Source organism: Zalophus californianus, chromosome 3 (assembly GCF_009762305.2).
Source record: "Zalophus californianus isolate mZalCal1 chromosome 3, mZalCal1.pri.v2, whole genome shotgun sequence".
Taxonomy (NCBI): Eukaryota; Metazoa; Chordata; class Mammalia; order Carnivora; family Otariidae; genus Zalophus; species Zalophus californianus.
The window spans coordinates 134,771,960-134,796,101 of NC_045597.1; the positions used below are offsets into that span (position 1 = coordinate 134,771,960).

General features: G+C 38.9%; 1 protein-coding gene and 1 non-coding gene across 3 annotated transcripts in view; one reads left to right on the plus strand and one right to left on the minus strand.

The window, feature by feature from the left end:
* METTL8 (methyltransferase like 8) overlaps positions 1-24,142 on the minus strand; it is a 170,112-nt gene that overhangs the window by 34,746 nt on the left and 111,224 nt on the right. The window lies entirely within an intron of this gene.
* Positions 15,201-15,307, plus strand: LOC113921128. The gene has a single exon (XR_003519533.1). It is a non-coding gene; the product is annotated as a U6 spliceosomal RNA (small nuclear RNA).

The window sequence follows — 24,142 nt, forward strand, 5'->3', positions numbered from 1 at the left end:
AAAAGAGAGAGAGGCAAACCAAGAAATGGATTCTTAACTAACAGAGGACAAACTGATGGTTATCAGAAGGGAGATGCGTGGGGGATAGGTGAAATAGGTGATGGGGGTATCTGGGTGGCTCAGTTTGTTAAGCGTCTGCCTTAGGCTCAGGTCATGATCCCAGGGTCCTGGGATCGAGCCTCACATCGGGCTCCTTGCTCAGCGGGGAGCCTGCTCTCCCTCTGCCTTCTGCTCTCCCCCTGCTTGTGTTCCCTCTCTCTCTCAAATAAATAAATAAAATCTCTAAAAAAAAAAAAAAAGAAATAGGTGATGGGGATTAAGGAGTACACTTGTGATGAGCACCAGGTGTTGTACAGAAGTGTTGAATCACTATATTGTACACCTGAAACTTAATATAACACTGTATGTTAACTAACTGGAATTAAAAACTTAAAAAAAAAAAAAAGAAAGTAAGGGCACCTGGTTGGCTCAGTTGGTTGAGCATCCAACTCTTGATTTCAGCTCAGGTCATGATTTCAAGGTCATGGGATTGAGCCTTGCATTGGGCTCTGTGCTCAGCAGGGAGTCTGAGATTCTGTCCCTCTCCTTCTGCCCCTCCCCTGCTCTTGTGCACTCTCTCTCTCTCAAATAAATAAATAAATCTTTAAAAAAAAGCCGACTGTGATAAGTTAAACATATATACTAACAACCCTAAAACAGCCACTAAAATAACAAAATAAGAAGTTATAGCTAATAAGTCAACAAAGGAGATAAAATGGAATCATAAAATATACTCATATAATCCAAAAGAAGACAAAAAAAGAAAAGAGGAATCAAGAATATAGGGGTCAAATAGAAAACAAATAGTGACATGATAGATTTAAATCTAACTGTGGCAATAATCACATTATATATAATGGACTAAACATCCTAAAGAAAAGGCAGAGATTGCCGGTTGGATAAAAAAACAAGACCTTCCTTTATGCTGCCTAAAAGGAATCCACGTTACATATAATGGACACAAATAGGTTAAAAGAAAAAGGAGGGAAAACTATATACTGTATTAGCATCAAAGAATTCTAGAGTGGCTATATAAATAAATGAAAAGTAGATTTCAGAATGAAGAATATTGCCAAGGGTAAAGAAGGTTATTTTATAAGGATAAAGGGGTCAATTCATCAGTAGGACAAAATGATGAGCTGCCAGGAGAAATCAACAATTACATCCAGAGATTTCAACAGTATTCTTTCAATAATTGATATAACAATACTAGCAACCAAGACTTAATTGTCATCAACAAACATCAGCAAAATAACATTCTTTTTAATTGCATACAAAATATTTACCAAGATGGACCTTGGTATAGGTCTATATAACAGGTCTTGATAAATTTAAAAATTTATTTTCTCTGAACACAGTGAATATATATTAGAGATCAAAAAGTTCCCAAATATTTGGAAATTAAATAACATACTTCTAAGTAACCCACGGGTCAGAAAAAAAGTCAAAAGAGAGATTAGAAAGCTATTTGACTTGGATGTAAATACAACTGATCAAAATTTGCACAGTGCTGCTAAAGATGTATTTAAAAGACAATTTATGGCTCCAAATGCCTATATTAGAAGGGAATAAAGGACCCAAATAAACGACTTCACTTTCCACTCTAAGAAATTAGGAAAAGAAGAGAAAACGACACTCAAAATGGGCAGAAGAGCAGGTATAATAAAGATCAGAGTGGAAATCAGTGAAACAGAACACAGAAAACCAATAGAGGAAAATCAATGAAACCAAAAGCTGGTTTATTATCCTTATTTGAAAATAGAGTCTTGCAAATGGGATTTTCAAAGCTTATATCTGACAAAGGACTTGCGTGTGGAATATATTTTTAAAAAGCCTTCAAAGCTCAATAATAAGAAAGTAAGCAGCCCAATTAAAAAAAATGGGCAAAGATTTGAACGGACAAGGATGACAGATAAACATATTTTAGGGGTGTCTGGGTGGCTTAGATGGCTAAGTGTCTGCCTTTGGCTCAGGCTCCCTGCTCAGCGGGGAGTTTGCCTCTTCCTCTGCCAGTCCCCCCCAACCCGTGTTCTCTCTTGCTCACTCTGCTCTCTCTCTCTCTCTGTCAAATAAATAAATAAATAAATAAATAAATAAATAAATAAATAATCTTTTAAAAGCATATTTTAAAAGATGGTAAGCATCATTAAGTACTAGGAAAATGCAAATGGAAACCACAATTAAATACCACTATACACTTACTGAATGGCTAAAATTAAAAAGACTGACCATACCAAGTGTTGGCAAGGAGGTAAAGGAACTTGAACTCTTACATACTGCTGGTGGGAATATAAAATAGTACAACCACTTTGGAAAACAGTTGGGTAGTGTCCTAAAAAGCGAAACATACACCTACCATATGATCCAGACATTCACTCCTAGGTATTCACTTAAGAGAAAATAAAGCAAACATCTATGTAGACTTAAGACATGAATGTTCATAGCATCTTCATGTGTAATAGCACCAAACTGAAAACAACCCAAATGTCCATCTACAGGTGAGTGGATAAACAAACTGTGGTATATGTACCCAATGGAATACTCCCCAGCAATAAAAAAGAATCAACTGCTGATACATTCAACAACATGGATGAATCCCCAAATAATTATGCTGAGCAAAAGAAGCAGACAAAAAAAAGAGTATGTACTGTATGAGTTCTTTTATAACATTCTAGAAAATTCAAACTAATGTATAGTAATAGAAAACAGATTAGTGGTGTCCTGGTGGATGAGATGGGCAGGTACAACAGGAAGGGATTACGACAGGGCATGAGGAACCTTTTGGGGCTGATGGATATTTAAACTATCTTGATTGTGGTGATGATATGGGTATATTCATATGTCAAAACTTATCAAAGTGTGCATTTTAACCATACGTTATTTACTGTATGTCAGTCATACATAATAAAAATCAAGGTTTAAAAATAATAAATATCAGTTATTAAAAAAAATCAGTGTTAGGCATCACCCATACTGTGTCTGACCTCACTCTCTGAAGCTGGGATTCCTGAGTCATCATAATTATTCATGCCCAGACCTGGTAGTTCTGTGGAGTTTGGTCTGTTCTCTTAGAGCCAGGTCTTTGCAAACCATCCAAGCTGATAAGAAGGGGTGGGGGCCATAGTGTTGAGCTTTTGTATTTCTCTCTTCAAGGCAGAAATGAAGGACCCTTGGGGTCTTCCAATCACAATTCTCTTATCTCATTCCAGTCACTGCAGGCAGGCTTCTTTGTTTTATTTTATAGAAACATAAAGAATGAGCATGATTCCTAAACAAAGTAGGATATTTGTAGATGTTCTTGTCCCTCAATGCAGATATAAAGTCTATCTCATGAGAAAGGACACAAAGATTCATATGTGCCTTGCTTGAGAACAATAGACAGATATCTCAGCTTGTTAATTCCATCTGCTTCTCATGAGAAAAAAGAATTTTTACAATGAGGTGTCAGAGGGTCTTCAGCTCCCCTGGAAGGGATTTTCCTGAGGGGATCCCTTAACAACCTTCCTGTGTATTTAAGCCAATAGGCTCCACCTCCTAGGGTACTTTACCTTATCTCTAACTGTGGAATAAAAGGCTTTGTTTTATCAAGAGAATTTGAGGCATGGGGACAATGGAAAGTATTTTGGTTGGTGGGGGGTGAAGTCACATGGTTGCGTTCTTCCCTGGCCATGATAATATCATTTGTGTAGGGGAGAAACATTCAAGGTGAAGTACTGTCAACTACCATTTTCCAGAGATCATTAGCTTTCCTGAGGCATTCAGTGACTGGAACAGATAAACTGCGGGCAGAAGATAGTAAGGACCATAAAAAGGAAACGGGTTCAACTTCGCAGGCCATATTTCTCCATTCTTTCTCTTCTGGTTTTGTGGGGATATGTTTGCATAGCAAGGGGTACCCTCTCCCCGCTTCCCTAGCAAAATTTCCCAAGCCTCAGCTGCCTCCCAGGCTCCAGGGCCTTTATCCCAGCAGGTTAAGAGGCAGGCTACTCTGCAATGTGATGTGTGGGTATCCAAAGGGCTCCCACCCAACAAACTTCCCTTCCTTTAAGATGATTCTAGCGTTCTTTCTAGTCTTCTGCACATGTAGAGTGTGTGAGAGGAATCCTCAACAGGGAGCTACTAGGGATCGCAGACCATACTCCTGGCAAGTTTCCCTGACAGGGAATTGGGCTTTGGCTTCAATCAGCTGGATAGGGCTGGGATGGATATGAGTTCCCGCTTCATGAGAGCAAGGTACTGAGGGTCAGCTCTATGGCTGGGGATATGTGTGAAAAAATTGGGTATTTTGTACTGTGCCTGAAAATTACTATGCAACTCTAGGGAGACCCTCAAAAATGAATAAAAAGACCATTTAGTCTTTTAGTAAATGTAAGCTCTCCTCACAGGAAGCACCTCAGAGAATATTTCAAAGGTAGGATCTGAATAAAGTGATAAGTGTTACTTTTCTCCCTATTACTTGATGGGCAACATTAAGCTATTCTATTCTTTAAGGCCTAATCATCAGTCCCAGAAATCTTCTGAGTACAAGAAAACTTTGGATGGACATAAAACATTAAAATAAACTATACTGATCAAACTTCAGTAAAACCCAACTCTATATTTTGTTCCCCCTCAAAAAGTACCTACTGAACTAGTTTGAACAAAAATGAACCGCAAATGTTAATTCAATTGAGAAATAAATACATAAACATGAAAAATATTCAACAATAAAAAAGGAGACTATAATAAAAGTAGTTTCTCATCTAATCTCTGTCCTTTGTTCTCCTGTCCTCTCCATGGAGCATTGTTAACAATTACTTAATCTATTCATAATCTATACATGATGTTGATGTATACACTGTGTGTATACAAATATACACACTCACATACACAGAGCAGATAGATAAGTAGATATGTAGATCTCTCTTTTTTAAAAGATTTTATTTATTAGAGAGAGAGAGAGTGCATGAGCTGCGGAGGGGGGGGTGTGGTAGAGGTAGGGGGAGAGGGAGAAGCAGACTCCCTGCAGGGAGCCTGACATGGGGCTCGATCCCAGGATCCCAGGATCATGACCTGAGCCGAAGGCAGACGCTCAACCGACTGAACCACCTGGACGCCCCTATAGATATCTCTTACATCCTTTTTGTTACTGTCAATTTCTTCTTACTTACAGAAGAATATAATGTATAAATGATAGACAAAGAATATGACTCACATGAACATTATTGTATCAGTCATGGTACTGGAAACAGATGGCATGCTTAAATGGGGAAATTGAGTAGAGTTTCATAAAATAACTATTTACAAAGTTGCAAGCCAGTTTAGGGAAACCAGTAAAGGATAATGCAGTACTCAATGGTTTATCCAGGTTTTGTGGGATCTAAGGCATACTCAATTTTTAAAACCTTCTTTAAGAAAAAGAATGCAAAATCATTGATACAAAAAAAATTTAGAGATTAAGATGGGAAAGAAAGCATATCAAATCACAAATCTATAAAACTACAAATACCACATGTCACAAAAGCTAGATAATGCCAACCTCATATCACGATTAAATGTATGACATCTTTTTTAAATTAAATGTACCACATCTCTTTTATACTTTTTGCCTACTTTTTTGTTTTTGTTTTGCTGCAAGCTCTTTGATCACCATTTCATATGGCATTGACATTATCCTCTATGGAAAGAACAGAAAACTAATTTAGTCTTTTCTCTAACATAGTCTCTTTCTGGATTCTCTACTTTGTTCAGTTGGTCCATGAGTTCCTCTCTTCAAGAGAATGAAAACAGTCCAGTGTCACAATTGGAAAAATAATTTATAGCACATGTCCTGCCAGGCATTGCTCAGAGATACCATTTTTTTTTTTTTAAGTGCAAAGGCCAAGGCATTTTACAAAGCTGAGAAAACTCAGTCCACCTTCCATGCCTAAGAATGGTTTTGTCACTTCCTTGGGCCAGGGGCTCCTTATCCCTTCAGGATAAAATCCAAACTCTTCTGCATGACAAATGAGGCTTTTCTTTTCTTTTTCTTTCTTTCCTTTTTTTTTTTTTTTTTTTAAGATTTTTATTTATTTATTTGACAGAGAGAGAGAGCACAAGCCGGGGGCGGGGGGTGGAGGCAGAGGGAGAAGGAGACTCCCCGCTGAGCAGAGAGCCTGACGCAGGACTCGATCCCAGGACCCTGGGATCATGACCTGAGCTGAAGGCAGCCGCTTAACTGACTGAGCCACCCAGGCGCCCCCAAATGAGGCTTTTCATCCTCCCATTCCTTCTTGCCAGCCTGGCCTCATCCTTGACCACCTTCCTTCCACCACCCCCACCTGGTCTGTACAGGTTATATAGCGGCAACACTCAGCTCTCTGTAGCTCCAGAACATGCTATGCTTAGTCCCATCCCTGAGCCTTTGCACATGATGCTCTTTCTGCTTGGAATGCCCTCCCCAGCTCGTCCACCTGGCAAACCGAACGCGTGCCTTTCAGTCACAGATGAAATGTTACTCCCTCGGTAGAGCTTTCTTTGACTCCCTCAGACACATTTCAGGTTTTCTTCTCCTTTGTCACAACCCCATTGACACGATGATCTTCTCCTCATCCATAGCTTTCTGGAGATCACAGACTGAGACTTCTCATCTTTGTATCCAGGTACCCAGCATAGGGCCTGGCATGCAGTAGGCACTCAATGAGTGTGTTTTCAATGAACGAGCACTGAGCAAACTTCTTTATGCCTAGCACTGTGTTAAAATGTTATCTCATTTTTTGCTTTTAACAATCCTATGAAGAAGTATTATTACACTTATTTTACAGATGAAGAAAGAAACTGAAGCTCAATGAGTTCTGATGCCAAAAATGTATGCTGTTTCCTACATTGTGCTATTCCCCTCCCAGGTAAATTATGCAGTTTGGGTAGCACTTAAGCTAGCTGTATATAGCATGGTGATCCAGCTTTTTCTGAAAGAATGTACTGTTCTTCCCCATTATGTTTCTGAACAATCTACCGTCACTGAAATTATTCTTTTTCAAGGTCATGAGTGATCCCCTTGCTGCTGAATTCAGTGACCACGTTTATCTTTTTGACTCCCAAAAGTTTTCAACAAAGTTGACTCTCTCTTCATTCTGGAAATAAGTTTCTCTTTTGGCTTTTGGGACAAACCATTCTCTCAGTTTTTTTCTTGCCTCACTGGGCACTCTGTCTCAATTTCCTTTTCTGACTCTTTCTCTTACCTACCTCTAAGTACTGGACTTTTTCAGAATGAGGTCTTGAACTAGCCTCTCTTCTCTGCCCATGCATTGCCCTAAGTGGACTCACCCAGTCCCAGGAAAGTAGATAGGCTCCATTTGCTGCTTGCCAATAGCATATCTCCAGCCCAGTTGTCTGCTTACACTCATATGTCCAACAAACTATTTAATTCTCTATTCAATTGCTTTATGTTATGCCCTCAGTTTTCATTGGCATCTCTTAATTTCTCCCCTCAAAGATGTTCCTCTCCCAGTGGTCCAGTTACTGTTTTCTATGTGACAAACTGCCTCAAATCTTAATACGTCAGGAATTCAGACAGGGAACAGCAGGAATGACTTATCTCTGCATCAAGATATCTTGGGACCTCAGTTGAGAAGACTTAGAGACTAGGGGTGACTTAACAATGCAGGGCTGGAATTATCTGGAGACATCTTCATTCACACATCTGATTGCAGATCCTGGCTGTCAACGGGGACCTCAGCTCGGGCTGTTGACTGGAACATTTACACATGGCCCCTTCATGTGCCTAGGCTCCTTCATAGCCTAGAGAAGACTCAGGGTAGGTGGACTTCTTATATGGTGGATAGAGCAAAGTTCCAGCAGAGAAGGTATGGGCTTTTATGGTCTAAATTCAGATGTCCCAGGATCAATTCCACTGTTACTCTATTGGTGGAAGTAGTCACAAGCCTGCCCAAACTTAAGGGGAAGGGATGTAGATCCCCCTTCTCAGTGGGATAAATAGATACCCCTGGCACAAGTTACCATTACCTTGCCTCTCCTAACTGGTCTCACTGCTTCTGTGTTTGTCCCATTCCAATATACTTTCAATATAATGGTAAAGTGATCTTACTAAAATGTCAAATCTTTTTCTCCTGCTTCAAAGCCATCAGTGATTTCCCAGTGCATTCAGAATAAGAATCTAATTTCGTATCTCTCTAACCTCATCTAATGTCCACTCTTCCCTTAACTCATCATACTACAATAGATTTTCCTTCTTTTCTATTTTATGGCCTTTGTACTTGGTATTACTTCTGCCTGAAATATTCTTTCCTTCCCTGTTGTTTCCATATGGCTAGCTTTTTCTCATCCATTAAGACTTGGTTCTATATGACCTAACCACTAATTATAGTGAAATTTATTCGCTTTAGTGACCTTCTTATTCATCCTCTCATCACCCTGTTTATTTTCCTCAGAGCTCATTTACAATCTATAAGTATAATATTTATGTACTTGTTTATTTTGGGACTTCTCCATTAGAATGTAAACTCCATGAGGGTCTCTTTAACTGCTTTATCTTCAGCACCCACAGTGCCTGGCACATAAAAAATGCTGAAAAAATATTTGTTGACTGTAATAAATAGATAGATGGATGGATGGATCATCTATATATCCAATGGCAGCAAAAGAAGACACATTTCCTCCTGAGTGCTTTTTTAGCCAAGAAGAAAAAATAATTTCCTTAAGAAGTCATCCCCCGTGAGAGCCCAGGTCCAGTTCTCAGCCTTCCTGAGATTCCCAGTCTTCTTGAGACTCTAGACATCAGATCCAGGTGCTAGAATGTACCTGGCATCTTGGATTACACTCCGTCCCTGAAGGGGAGGTATGCTTGTCAAATGATCAAAGCAATGTATCACCTGCTCTCTCTTAGAGGCAGTGACATCATTAAACCATGCTGGTTTCTAGAGCTCAAAGAGGTCTGTAATGGGTTTCCTAAAATCCCCATTTTCATTCAGGCAGCCATTTGAAGCCAGGCCTGATCGTCCACTTTTAGATCATCATCTTTGCAAACATCTTGCAATTCCAAACATTCAAAGACACAGACACAATGGTTTCCAAATACTTTGAATTTATCACAATACCACATCTATGCATCTTAGTCCCTGCTCATCTAAGAGCTATAGGCATCTATTTGATTTTCCCAAACACAGAGAATCAGAATGAAGTAATTTTGAAAGCTTTTTTTTTTTTTTGAGAATTTTTCTATTTCTTTAAGCTTAGTAAATAGCTTCAGGTGTCAAAAGACCAGCACTCCAGATCACCCATCTAAAGGCTTCTTGACAATTACATCAGTACTGAAGGTTGGTTTACCATTTCATTTGGCCTTATCAAGATGTTATTTTTTTTCCACTTTTATTCACACTGGATCTTCAGCCAAGGAAATGTACTTCCAGTTTCCATTCAAGTAAGATTTTGTTTTTATTGTTTTCACTTCACTTCTTTTTCTTTATTTTTTCTTACTTTATGTTAGAGTGCCATGTTCCTTCTATGGTTTACTCTTAAAACAGTATTTAAGCTTTTTACGACTTGCTACCTTTATTGATAACAAAATGGAAGCTTATTTGTCTCTTCCCTTTGAAACTCAGGAAGGATTTGTCAAGTGTGATGTTTAAAAAAAAAAAAAACCCAACAAACCAACTGTATCTGGCAAAGATTCACTGCTGCATTTGCGATTCTCCTCTCTAGTGCTTTTCCTGGGACTGACAGTTTTTTGGTCTATTTCACTGGCTGCTGTTAACATGTTCCCTTACACTGTCTCATTCCCAATGGTTTGGTAGCAAGTCTTCAATGAAGGAGTCTGGTGAACTGGAAAATAGGATTAATACCTGGAGCCCTCTGCACTCTCCCATGATCCTTGTATAGGCCACTTCTCATCCTTTACCTGTTGCAAAGAGCCAGGCAATTACTCTAATACCTATTCAACTATCTACAAATGGAGATTGTGAAGCCTTTAGGAGCACAAAACATGGTGCCATATGTGGGATTTTCTCTGCTACATTTTCCGCTTGGAGAGTTTAAAATTTAACTTTTCTGATATTTAAAGGATAGTTTTATGGTGAGGAAAAAGAGAGAGTGAATGTTAACGAGCAACATTTTTATCAATTCTCTTAGGCTTTCCCCAAACCATTCAACTATCTTATTTCTAAGAAGAATTCTACAGAATCCTTTCAGATGGAAATCCTTTGGACTGGTGCCTTACAGAACAACCTTCAGAACAATTTAATGTGACTGGGCTTTTATTGTTTTCAGTTCCTTCAGAGAAAGGCAAATATTTACTACATTTGATACTTTGTCTTTAGTCAACTGATTTTCTAAAAAGACAGGGTCTTTTTGAGCACTTTATTTTCTTCTAAGTACTCTGAGAAGTATTCTGTTTTTCAGTGCTCTTCGTAATGTTCCATCTGTTCTGATTTTTCAGAGGCTTTTTTTTTTAATCTCCTCAGAAAATTCAATGAAAAAAGGTAAAGGCTTTACTGCCAGTAAATTTTTGTTTCTCTTCTTTCTGGGAAAGAGCCAGTTTGAGTTTAAAAATAGACCTGAGAAATGTCTACAGCTTGAGATTCATTCAATCCACTAATATTTGCTCTAGAATAATAAGGAGATTTGATACATCTGAACTAAAATGATCCCCATATTTGTCACCTTTCCATTTCACATCAAATAAAACACCATGGCAGCCTTCTGTCAAAGCAAATTCCATTATGTTAACCACCCCCTCTTTCTTATTTTTAATTTATCCTGAAAAATGTGAAGTTGGCAGCATAGGTCATTCTACTGTCCTATGTTAAACATTTATCAATTGATGCTATTTATTATTAATTTCCAAGAGCAGTTACTGTGGTCCTAATATCAGATCTCCACTGGGATAAAAATATTGGGGCAATAAAAAGAATGGCTTAACTTTATAAGGTTTTTTTAAAAGCAGCATTATTGAGGTATAATTGACTACAGTAAAATTCACAAAATTTAAGTGTATTATCAATGAATTCTCATAAGTGCATATATTTGTTTAAAAACCCTCACAACTGGGGCGTCTGTGTGGCACAGCCGGTTGAGCATCCGACTCTTGGTTTCGGCTGGGGTCATAATCTCAGGGTCATGGGATCAAGCTCTGCATGGAGCTCCTCACTCGGCGCAGAGTCTGCTTGGGATTCTCTTTCCTTCTCCCTCTGCCCCTCCACCCCCAACTCTCTCTCTCAAATAAATAAATCTTTAAAAAAAAATAAAACCTCTCACAATTATGGCATAGAACATTTCCATCAAACCTCAAAGATTCCCTCCTGCCCCTTTGCAATTCTCTCCCTATCTTTGGCACCAGGCAACCACTAATCTGCTTTTAGTAACTCTAGTTTTGACTTTTCCAGTATGTTACATAAATGAAATTACAGTGTGTGATCTTTCGTGTCTGCCTTCTTTTTCTTAACATAAAGCTTTTGGGATTCACCCATGTTGTGTGTGTGAGTAGTATGTTCCTTTTTATTTCTGAGTCGTAGTCTACTGTATGGACATAGCACACATTGTCTATTCCTTCATCAGTTGGTGAACATTTGGGTGATTTCGGTTTTTGATGATTATAAACGAAGTTGTTAGGAATACTCAAGTACAAGTCTTTGAGGGAAGTATGTTTTCATTTCTCTCTGGTAAATATCTAGGAGTGGGATTGCTGGATCAGATGGTAAGTGGATGCTTAATTTTGTAAGACACAGTCATATTGCTTTCCCTAGTGGGTATAAAATTTTGCATTCCCACCAGCAATGTACAAACATTGTGGCCATTCCACAGTCTTGCCAACACTTGGTATTATCAGTGTGTTTTAATTTTAGCCATTTTAGTGCCCATGTAGTGGCATTTTATTGCCATTTGAACTTCCATTTCCCTAATGACTAATGGTATTAAACATTTTTTGATGCACTTATTTGCTATGTTCTTCTTTGGTGACATGTCCTCATATCTTTTACCTAAAAAAAAAAAATCATGTTATCTTCTTATTACTGAGGTTTAAGAGTTCTTCATTCTGGATATAAGCCCTTTATCAGATTTATATTTTGGAAATACTTTCTTCCAAAGTAATGATGTAGTTTAGCTAAAAATCAGAGGATTTCTGATAAGCTGGTAAATCTAAAATTGTGGTTTCTTGAATTTCTAATGTCAAATTAGTTCTAGATATTAATACACTGATTCTTTGATGTAGACCTATGAACAATGTCAAAAAACGTCTGTAATAAGATGATTTAGATACTTTGCCCTAGAAGCAGTTCTTCTATGCTTATAAAATCAATTCTAAAGTTGCTGTGGGTAAAGTCCCATATAAAATGTTTCCAGAGTGAAGTAAATATTCCCCATAGTGGAGATGGATTTAAATTATGGCAACTCTAATGCTTCCAGGAAAAGTAGAGTGTACTCTAGGAAAAGAGGCAGATAAAGGTCACTTAGGCAAGCTCCTGTATGTCCTCTTTTGGTTTTTCTCTTACTCTCCTTAAAATACATTAAAATACTCTTTCTCTTCATAACTTTTAGTTTTTATAATTTCAAACTCACAGAAAAGTTACAAGAATAATACAAGGAACTCCTAAATACTCTTTTCCAAATTCACCAATTTTTACATTTTGCTCTAACTTAAATTTTACATTTAATTTTTCAAATATTTCATAAAAAATTAAGGCCTGGTGTTTTTTGAAGTTTTTTATTTCCATTTATTTTTGGCCTAAGTGGTAGAAAAAGTAGTAATTAGCACTCCAATTTTATGTCCTAGAAGACAGACACAAAGAATCCTGTCACAGAACTCTGGAGACCCAGCACTTTCTACAGCCACCATAATGAAGCCAACCACCACTCAGCTTTGTAGTCTAACTTTGCAGCCCATTTCCTGACCTCTTTCTGGTATCATTGGCTCCCACCTAAAGCCCTTGTACTTGACTCTTAGTTTTGATAACTGCTTAGCTTTTATTAACCTAATCTTTGATGTGTCCTCTACCATTGGTAATTCTGGGAAACAGCCAACCCAGTTCAACCCATCAGGACCTTAACCTGGTACCTTGCTTTGCCCAAGCCCTAATAGCAGGCAACTTGACAAGCAGTAGTATTTTCAGGTATGTAAAACTAATGATACTAGGTATCCCAGCACTGAGAATTACAGAACCAAGATATATTAGCACTGAAAGGACCTTGAGATCATTCAGTACAACTCTTGCATCTTCAGATGACGACACTGAGATCCCAAGAGATTTAATATTTTATCCAAGGTCATAAGTAAGTTGGTAGCAAAGGCACAATGAAAATTTCAGTTTCATGATTTTTTTCTACAATATAATGCTGCTTCAAATAGTTATTACTACTAATAATTAATTTTCAGGTGCAAAAATTCATGTATTTGCTCATGGAGCTGACATATATTTATTGAGCATTTATAACATGCTATGCACTACATATACAAGAGATTTGATCTGCCTTCCCAGAGCTTACTTTCTAGCCAGAGAAATTGATGATAAAATGTAATTACACGGGGCACCTGGGTGGCTCAGTTGGTTAAGCATCCAATTCTTGATTTGGATTAGGTCATGATCTCGGAGTCATGGGATCAACCCCATGTCAGGTTCCACATTCAATGCAGAGTCTGTTTGTCCCTCCCTCTCTGCTCTTCCCCCCACCCCCACACTCTCTCTAATAAATAAATAAATAGATAAATAAAATCTTTTAAAAAATGTAATTACGTACCACAGAAAACAGTATAGAAGTTCCTCAAAAAATTCAAAGAAGTTCCACTCCTGGAACTGAGGGACTCAAACAGATACCTGTACACTGTATTAGTCAGTTCAAGCTCCCATAACAAAATACCACAGACTGGGTGCTTAAGCAACAGAAATTTAATTTCCCAGAGTTTTGGAGAAGTCCAAAACCAGAGTGTTATCAGGGCGCATTTCTGGTGATATCTGTCTTTCTAGCTTGTAGACAGCTGCCTTCTTGCTATGTCCCCACTTAGCCTGTCTGCATGCAAACAGATCAATCTCTGCATGCAGACAGATAAATCTCTGATCTGTCTCTTCCTCTTCTCATAAGGACACCAGTCCTATCAGATTAGGGTCCCACCCTTATGATATCATTTAACTTTAATTACCTCCCTAAAGGCCTTATCTCTAAATATAGTCAAATTGGGGGCTAGAGCCTTAACATGAATTTTGTGGAGACACAATTCAGTCCATAACATACACCAATGTTCATAGCAGCATTAGTCATAGCCAAAAGGTGGAAATAATCTGAATATCCATTGACAGATGAATGGATAATAAAAATGTGGTATATACCTACAATGGAATATTATTCAGCCTTCAAGAGGACAGAAATTCTGGGGTGCCTGGGTGGCTCAGTTGGTTAAGCATTTGCCTTTGGCTCAGGTCATAATCCTGGGATCAAGTCCTGCATCCGGCTCCCAGCTCCATGGGGAGTCTGCTTCTCCCTCTCCCTCTGCCCCTCCCTCCCCCTGTGCTTTCTCTTGTTCTCTCTCCTGTTCTCTGTCAAATAAATAAATAAAATCTTAAAGAAAAGAAAGAAGACAGAAATTCTGACACATGATACAACATGGATAAACCTTGAGGATATTACACTAAGTGAAATAAGGGGCACCTAGGTGGCTCAGTTGGTTAAGCATCTGACTTTGGCTCAGGTCATAATCCTGGGGTCCTGGGATTGAGCCCCACCTCAGGCTCCCTGCTCAGCAGGGTGTCTGCTATCCCCCTCTCTCTGCCCCTCCCCCCACTCATGTTCTCTCTCTCTCTCTCAAATAAATAAAATCTTTACACTAAGTGAAATAAGCCAGAAACAAAAGGGCAGATATATGATTCCACATATATAAGGTACCTAGAGTAGTCAAATTCAAGGAGACAGAGAACAGAACAGTGGTTTTTGAAGACTGAGGAGAAGAGAAAATGGGGAGTTATTGTTTGATGGGTACTGGGTTTCAGTTTGGGATGATGGAAAAGTTGTGGAGGTAGATGGTGTGCACAAGGTAAATGCACTTAATGCCACCAAACTGTACATTTAAAATGGCTAAATGTAAGTTTTATGATATGTATGTTTAACCACAATAAAACAAAAAAATAATTTTGACTTCAGTATGTGGCCATAATACTGAGAAACTGGATTTACTGTCTCCACTTAAAATTGAGAAACAAGTGCTCACTTCAGCAGTACATATACTAAAATTGGAACGATGTGGAGAAGATTAGCATGGCCCCAGGGCAAGGATGACTGGCAAATTCGTGAAGTGTTCCATTAAAAAAAAAGGTTGAGAAAAAAGACAAAATATGAAGTAATGGTTTTCAGACATTGGACACATGAAACCTAGGACAGTAATCCCTCAGAGAAAAGAAATAAATGAAGTGAGCCTTATGATAGCCCTAGTTTAGTGCCTAGAGAGTTTCCAGGCTATATAGCATAGGGAGGAAAATCCCAAACAGGGCCTGGTAATCTCCCTGAGTTGAGTGGCCAGAGTTGTGAGTTTGGAGGCAGCAAGGCAGACAGAATTGACAGGGCAGAGTGCCAGAGAGGAGAGAGCTGCACAGAGATAGAGCAAGGGCTCCAGAAAACTATGGCTCCTTTTCAGTCCTCAGGTAAGTAGCAACTGGATATGTGAATGAGGAACCTACCCAAGTAAGGGAAAAGACCCACTGGAAAGAAGCCCACAATCTTCAGACTTCACACAGGGCCAGGAATAATTTATGTTCCTAGTACCCAGAGTGGAAAAACCTTGTGCTATACTCGTTGTCAAGAAGAATGCTCAGAAGGGTATTGTTTTGGTATGGCCAAACTCATAACACTAATCTAATCATGAAAATAAACCAGATAAAATCCAATAGAAGGGCATCCTATTATAACCTAACCAGTGCCTCTGAAAACTTCAAAGGTCATCGAAAACAAGGAAATTCTGAGAAACTATCACAGCCAAGAGGAACCTAAGGAGACATGACAAATAAATGTAATTTGGTATACTAGAAGAATCCTGGGTAGAATAAAGTATATTAGGGAAAGATTAAATCTGAATAAACTATGGACTTTAGCTGATAATAATGTATCAATATTGGTTCATTAATTTTAACAAATATACCACACTACTGTAGGATGTTTATAATAGGGGAAACTGGATGTCTGGTGGGGGTGAGTGGGATGGCTAAAATGGGAACTCTCTGAACTATTATAATAGCCTTCTACAGTTGTCATAACAAATATCACTGATTGGGCAGCTTAAACCACAGAAACTTATTTTCTCACAGTTCTGGAGGTGGGAAGTCCAAGATCAGGATGACTTCAGGGTTGGTTTCTAGTGAGATCTCTCTTCCTGGCTTGTAGACAGCTGCTTTCTCACTGTGTCCTCACTTGGCTTTTCCTCTGTGCATGTGTGTAGAAAGAGATTGATCTCTGGTGTCTCTTCCACTTCTTAGAAGGACACATGCCAGGGCCTCACCCTTAGGATGTTACTGAACCTTAATTACCTTCCTAAATGCCCTATTTCCAAATATAGTCACATCGGGGGTTAGAGCTTCAACATATGAATTTTGAAGGCACACAATTCAGGCCATAATAGAGAAGAAAGAGATGGGAGGACAAAACATTTTGAAGAAATAATGGCTGAAAAATTTCCAACTTTAATGAAAGTCCTAAGCCCGCAGATCTAAGAACCACAACGAACCCAAGCATAAGCAACAAGAAGAGAACTACACCAAAGCACACATCAGAATCAAATTGTTCAAAACCAGTGAAAGGAGGGAAATCTTACAACCTGCCAGAAGAACAAAGATAAGAATGACAACAGACCAGTAAAGTTCTTGTCTGAAAAAAATGCAAACCAGAAGACAATGAAACAATGTGTTTAAAGGTACTGACAGAAAAAACGAAACCAAGCCAAACAACAACTGTCATCCTTGAATTTTATACCCAGTGAAAACATCTTTCAAAGTGAAAGGACAAATAAAGACTTCTTCAGATATACAAAAGCTGAGAAGATTTGCACCAGCAGATCTACACTATAAGAAGTGCTAAAGGACATTCAGGAAGAAGGAAAATTATACCACATGGAAATCTGGATTGCACAGAGGAAACCAGAGCACCAGTAATGGTAACTCTGTGGGTGGATAGAAAAGACCTTCTTTGGTTTTATTACTTTTAAATCTCTTTAAGACATAATTGTTTATTTAATTATACATTGTGGGGTTCTGGTAAATAAGAAAAGTGAGTTCAGAGTGATGCTATGGGAATGGCCTGAAGGTATGAAATAGAGAGAGCTATAGGAGTTTTAACTCAAACTGCTCCCTTATTCCCTTAGACAGCTTACAAAATAAGCCATTTTGAAGCTCTTTCAGCATCAGTTTGATCACAAAGCAAGATGATTATGTTTCATCTGATCTTTTTACCACTTGTCATACCCTTAGTATAGTGATCCCTTGGCTCACAATTCCTCTGGAAATAAGACTCCCATTTGTAATAACATCTGTCTGGGAAAACTGGAGCAGCTCAGAGTCCTGTCTTTCCTGATTTCAAACAAGAGTCTTTTAAAATAAACTTAGGCTTAGGGGCGCCTGGGTGGCTCAGTTGATTGAGTGTCTGCCTTCGGCTCAGGTCATGATCCTGGAGTTCCAGGATTGAGTCCTGCATCGGGCTTCCTGCTCATCGGGGAGTCTGCTTCTCCCTCTGACCCTCCCCCCTCTCGTGCTTCCTCTCTCTCACTCTTTCTCTCTTGAGTAAATGGATAAAATCTTAAAATAAAATAAAATAAAATAAAATAAAATAAACTTAGGCTTAGCTTCCGGTACAAATGTACTTTTTTTTAAAAAATAAATTAGAAAGGTAAGGTAGAAGTATCTCTTTAAAAGTCAGAGGTAGACATTTGGTTAGGGGAATAATACATGGCACAGCTAACTACACCCTCTGTCAAGCAACTTGAGGTAAAGGAGGGACGGAGGGAAAAATTGGACACAATGGGCTGGGTTAAAGATGGGATAATGGGTTTGGATTTGTAAAATGTTCTGCATGTTTCCTTATTCCCACATATGTCTTTATTGGAAACACGACTTTGGGTCTTATCTTTTTGTCTTTTTCCCAAGAATATGGGTCTTTTTTTTTTTTATGTTATGTTAGTCACCATACAGTACATCATTAGTTTTTGATGTAGTGATCCATGATTCATTGTCTGCATATAACACCCAGTGCTCCATGCAATACACACCCTCCTTAATACCCATTACTGGGCTAACCCATCCCCCTACCCCCTTCCCCTCTAAAACACTCAGTTTGTTTCTTGGAGTCCATAGTCTCTCATGGTTTGTCTCCCCCTCTGATTTCCCGCCCTTCATTTTTCCCTTCCTTCCCCTAATGTCCTCCATGCTATTCTTTATGTTCCACAAATAACTGAAACTATATGATAATTGACTTTCTCTGCTCGACTTATTTCACTTAGCATAATCTCCTCCGGTCCCATCCATGTTGATGCAAAAGTTGGGTATTCATCCTTTCTGATGTCTGAGTAATATTCCATTGTATATATGGACCACATCTTCTTTATCTATTCATCTGTTGAAAGGCATCTCAGCTCTTTCCATAGTTTGGCTATTGTGGACATTGCTGCTATGAACATTGGGGTGCATATGGTCCTTCTTTTCACTACATCTGTGTCTTTGGGGTAAATACCCAGGGTTGCAATTGCTCAGTCATAGGGTAGCTCTATTTTTAATTTTTTGAGGAACCTCCACACTGTTTTCCAAAGTGGCTGTACCACCTTGCATTCCCACCAACAGTGTAAGAGGGTTCCCTTTTCTCCACAACCTCTCCAACATTTGTTGTTTCTTCCCAATTTTTGCCATTCTAACTGGTGTAAGGTGGTATCTCAATGTGGTTTTGATTTGAATTTCCCTGATGGCTAATGATGACGAACATTTTTTCATGTGTCTGTGAGCCATTTGTATGTCTTTTTTTGAGAAGTGTCTGTTCATGTCTTCTGCCCATTTTTTGACTTGATTAAAGAATATGGGCTTTCTTCCTCAAGTAGAAGGCAGACTCCTTGATGGTAGGGTTCCCACTTTGGCCTTTGAAAGTACAGCAACTACTCCATGATAGGTGTGGCAAAATGAATAAGGAGAAAAAAATGCTTCATATTTATGTAAAAATAAATGAGTTAAAAGTGATTGTCTGTATGGATCAGCCCTGTGGGTTGGAGGGGGGTTGGGAAGAAACCAGTTACCATTTGGTACCTGTTTGTTTTTTCCAGCTTTTTGAGGTGTTATTCACAAATAAAATTGTAAGATATTTCAAGTGTACATTGTGATGATTTGATATATGTATACATTATGAAAGGATGTAAAATGCTATTTAATAAAATAAGCAGGTAACAAGATAGTGTATAGTGTCAAAAGATAAATATTCATCAAGCTGAGTGGTGTGATTTTAGATGTTTTTTTCCTTGTTTGCTCATTTGTATGTTCTACTTTCTTTATAAGATATATGTTTTATTTACAAAACTAGGAAAAAATTAAACAAAGTTTTTTTAATTGAATGAAATTCTGAGGCGCCTGGATGGCTCAGTCGTTAAGCGTCTGCCTTCAGCTCAGGTGGGATCAAGCCCCACATCAGGCTCCCTGCTCGGTGGGAAGCCTGCTTTTCCCTCTCCCCCTCCCCCTGCTTGTGTTCCCTCTCTCGCTGTGTCTCTCTCTGTCAAATAAATAAATGAAATCTTTAAAGAAAAAAAATTGAATGAAATTCTGGACTCTCATTGAGAATTTGGACACTCAAGAGAATTTTCTGAAATATCACCTGTTTTCAATGGTTCAGGGGTGCTCTTATCTGGCGAGAGGTATGTGAGCACATTCCCTTCAATAGAAAATAAGTCATTCTTCCAATAGCCCAGGCAGCTCTCGAAAGTATGAAGCTAAGGAATCCTCAAGAAACCAACAGAGAAGTCTCAGGAACATTGGAAACAACCCAATGGTCCAGTGTTATGAGATTTTAAAACTAAATTATGATACTTCCAGATAACTGGAATATTTGCAGCCATTAAAATCTATGTTCATAAGAACATTTAATAACGGGAAGATGCTCAAATTTTAACATTAAATTAGAAAATTTATATGCAGTGTTATGCTATTTGAAAAGAGAATTATATATGTAATTTAATTTCTAAAAGGATAAACCTTATCCCTGGGTGATAAAAATAAGAATAATTTCGGCTTCTTTACTCCTCTGTTTCAAAAATTCCTACCATGACTTACTTTTATAATTAGAACACATACAATGTTATTATAATTATTTTTAAGGAAGTTGGCTTATAGAGCTGGAGAGTGGTTCATCGCATGGGCCTTGAAGCAGTGTGAACGTAAATCCTGGTTCTGCCAGGCAGGCAAGCCACTATCCCTTTCTATGCCGCAATTTCCTTTTTTAATTTTTTTTTAAAGATTTATTTATTTGAGAGTGAGTGTGCACATGGGGGGAGGGGCGGAGGGAGAGGGATAGAGAGTCTTAAGCAGACTCCATGCTGAGCACAGCACCTGACGCAGGGCTCCATCTCACAACCCTGAGATCACAACCTGAGCCAAAACCAAGAGTCAGTCGTTCAACTGACTGGTCCACCCAGGTGCCTCATCTGTGCCTCAACTTCCTTATCTTAAAATTGAGACAAATGATAGCACCTACATTGTAGGGTGGTTGTCACACTAAAAGAGTTAATTCATAATAAAGTGCTTAACACAGTGCCTGATATATAGTAAGCACCCTCAAATTAATCTATTGTTATCATTGTTGATGTTGTTGTAGGTTAAAAGTTCTAACTTCCTATCTATTTACAAGTTACGTTATTTCAAAAAAGGCTATTTTCTGAGTATAATCACAGATCTCCAAGACTCAGTGGGGCCTGAAGACAAAATTTATTGCAAAAAAACCCTAACAATTTTCTTGAGGATCAGGCATTTAGCTTGCTGATTTAGGCAATGGAGAGCAAACTAGTTAGAGACCAGCCTCTGGCTGCTTTTCTTCTTTCTTGATGGCTTTAATGCTGCAGGTGTGATCGCTGAGTTACACTTGTTTATTCAAAGAATGGAAGGTCAAAGGAGCCCTCCCTGAATTTTTCCTTGGTGGGCTCCAAATTTAGAACTGTATCTCCACTTCTCAGAGTTTGATCTGATCCGTGATCCAAATTTGGGAGAAGAGATTCCATGCCCAAGATCACCCAGCTAATAAGGGGCCAATACAGAATTTGAACTTATGTCTATCTGGCTCCACACTTCAGTGTTCAACTTGTATCTTATAATACTTTCCAACTGAAAGAAGAAAAGCTTAAAGAAGGCCATTTTATCCATCAAAACTCAATGAAGAAGATCGGTTTGCTTCCCATTTCTTATTCCTAAATGTCATCAACATAAAACAAATCAAGGTCCAGCATGGCATCAGTGCAAAGATTAGCTCCTGACTCTAAAAACAGAACAGAGCAGAAGAGACCTACTTCCTTCATAAAACGGAGCATGAATTATAAAAAAGGCCTCATGCGCACCATGAATTGGGCTAGAAATCTGTGTCCCCATGTCATTATCTCAGGGAAATCAATATTCTCAGTTGAGGCAACAACTCTAGGTGAATGCATAGGAAGGGAGGGGTAACTTGGTGTTCTGAGAGCCTGGAGTTTCTCTAGCTCCTGCAGCACCTATAGTCTGGGCTATCCACCCCAGCTGTCCGCCTGTTGTCTGTATCCCTGCCTGCCCAGTAGTATCTCTTTGACATGTCTTATTCCTGCTTTAAAACGAGAACACCATCACTTCTGTGAAGCCTGACCCTACTCTCTGGGGACAGCTAACCTTCCCTCCCCCCGCCCCCCGCCCCCGAGCTTACCAGCTCTGGGCCTGTTCCTTCTCACACTGTGTATGGTTGTTTTCCATCCTGTCATACCCTAATTAACTCTCTGAGGTCAAGGATTACAACTTTATTTTTAGGGTTGATGGGAGAGTAAATTAAGATGAGGTAAGTAAAGTGATAGTGTCTGGTACATAACAGGTGTTCAATAAATGTTCTGTTTGTTGGTTCTCCCACTTGAAGACCCAGGACCTAGTGCAATTCCTTCAAGGCCATGGTTACTAAACAGATTTTTCTTTTTTTTAAATATTTTATTTATTTATTTGACAGAGAGAGAGAGAGCACAAACAAGGGGAGCAGCAAGCAGAGGGAGAGGAAAAAGCAGGCTCCCCCCGAGCAGGAAGCCCCATGTGGGGCTTAATCCCAGGACCCTGATATCATGACCTGAGCTGAAGGCAGATGCTTAACTGACTGAGCCACTCAGGCACCCCTTCTCCTTTCTTTTTTTGAAGATGTATTTATTTATTTGAGAGAAAGAGAGTGCTGGGGGGAGGGGCACAGGCAGAGGGAAAGAGAGAATCTCAAGCAGATTCCCCACCAAATGGGGAGCCTGATGCAGGGTTTGATCCTATGACCCATGAGATCATGACGTGAGCCGAAATCAAGAGTTGGACGCTTAACTGACTGAGCCACCCAGGCGCCCTTAAACAGATTTTTCTTGAATGAATGAATGAATGAATAAATTAACAAATACATTCCACCTCCTGCCTCCAAGGCAGGTGTCATGTCATATCTTACACTGACCTATATCCCCTCAGTATCTTCTTTCTTTTATTTATATTCTCTGAAATATCCATAACAACACTGGTCACATGGCTGGGTACAGTGAATAATTTGATTTTCTTTTGTTGTAAAGGATACTCATATATTGACTATTTACCTCAGAGGCAGCTATAGGCAGCTAAATGTCTTATATTGTCTGTTTCATCTTGAATAGAGTAAAATTGCCAGGGGTCTTATAGACAGAGCTTTCAGTCTCTCTAGTAAAACTTTAGCTTAACCCACTTGCCAAGGTCTGTTTTCTTTCTTTTTTTTCCCCCTAAACAGTTAATAGCCGATATAAGCTCTAGAGGAATAAGCCCTCCAAAGTAAGAACCCTGCTGAAATCCAAGTATTTATTGTTATGATCCTAAGTAAGGCTTGGAGAGTCTCATTTATTTCTATAGTCCCAGTGCCAGCCTAGTATTTAGTATGTAGTAGGTATTTGAAAAGCATTTCTTTAATAAATGAAGTCCCTTTTAAAGAAATAAAGAGAAGTTACAAACTGTATAGTATAATTTTGTGATGGTCGGTGGTCTTAAAGCCATACAGTACCGAGTAGAGACGAAAAAATAGTAATTCACACACCTGGATAGCATTATGCACTTGTAAAAGCATTTGCCCACATGTTATATGATATTACTTACATAGCACTAATCGAACTCCTATTGTATAGTAGGTGATTTAAATACCATTGTGTCTAATCCTGAGAAATCTTGAATTAAGATAATGCCCATTTTATAGCTGGAAAAAATCAGTGTAGGTGAACTAAATGATTCACCAAGGCCACAGACTAAGAGTGATCCCCCTACGCCCAATTAAAATCTGAGCTTCACAGGGCAGCCTCTCTAGCACTGAGAACAGTACCTGGCATATAGTAGATGCTAAATAAATATTTGTTGAGGAAATGTTGAGGTTGGGTGACTCCAAAGCCTTTGCTCTTTCCGTAACATCACCTGCTACTCTATAAAATGGTCTTTTGAAGCATCTGGAGAAAGCAGTACATCTTTTTACACCCGTGAGGAACTGAGGTCCTGGGAAATGAAGCTAACTTGCCTACAGCTCACAAGGGTGGCTGGGCCAGCGCTAGAACTCAAGGTCCCGGTTTCCTAACAGTATTTTCTGTTGCCAATCTGCATAGAGGCCATAATGCAGAGACAAGTTGTGGCCCACTTCCTTTCCCTCAGGAAAATCCAGGGAGCCTGGCCTCGAGTTACATCCAAAACTTTCTGCCTAAAAACCAAAAGGCATCCTGATGCTGGAAGAAAGTTATGTTCCCCAGTAGATGGACATTTTGGGGTTACTTTTTTTATTACACCAGAATCTGATGTTTTGAGATAGGGCTAAGTCTTACGATGATGTCCAACCAGGCAGCCCCGACCTGACAGTAGCTACTTCATCACATGATACAACATTTTATTTTTTAAGATTTTATTTTTAAGTGATCTCTACACCCAGCGTGGGGCTTGAA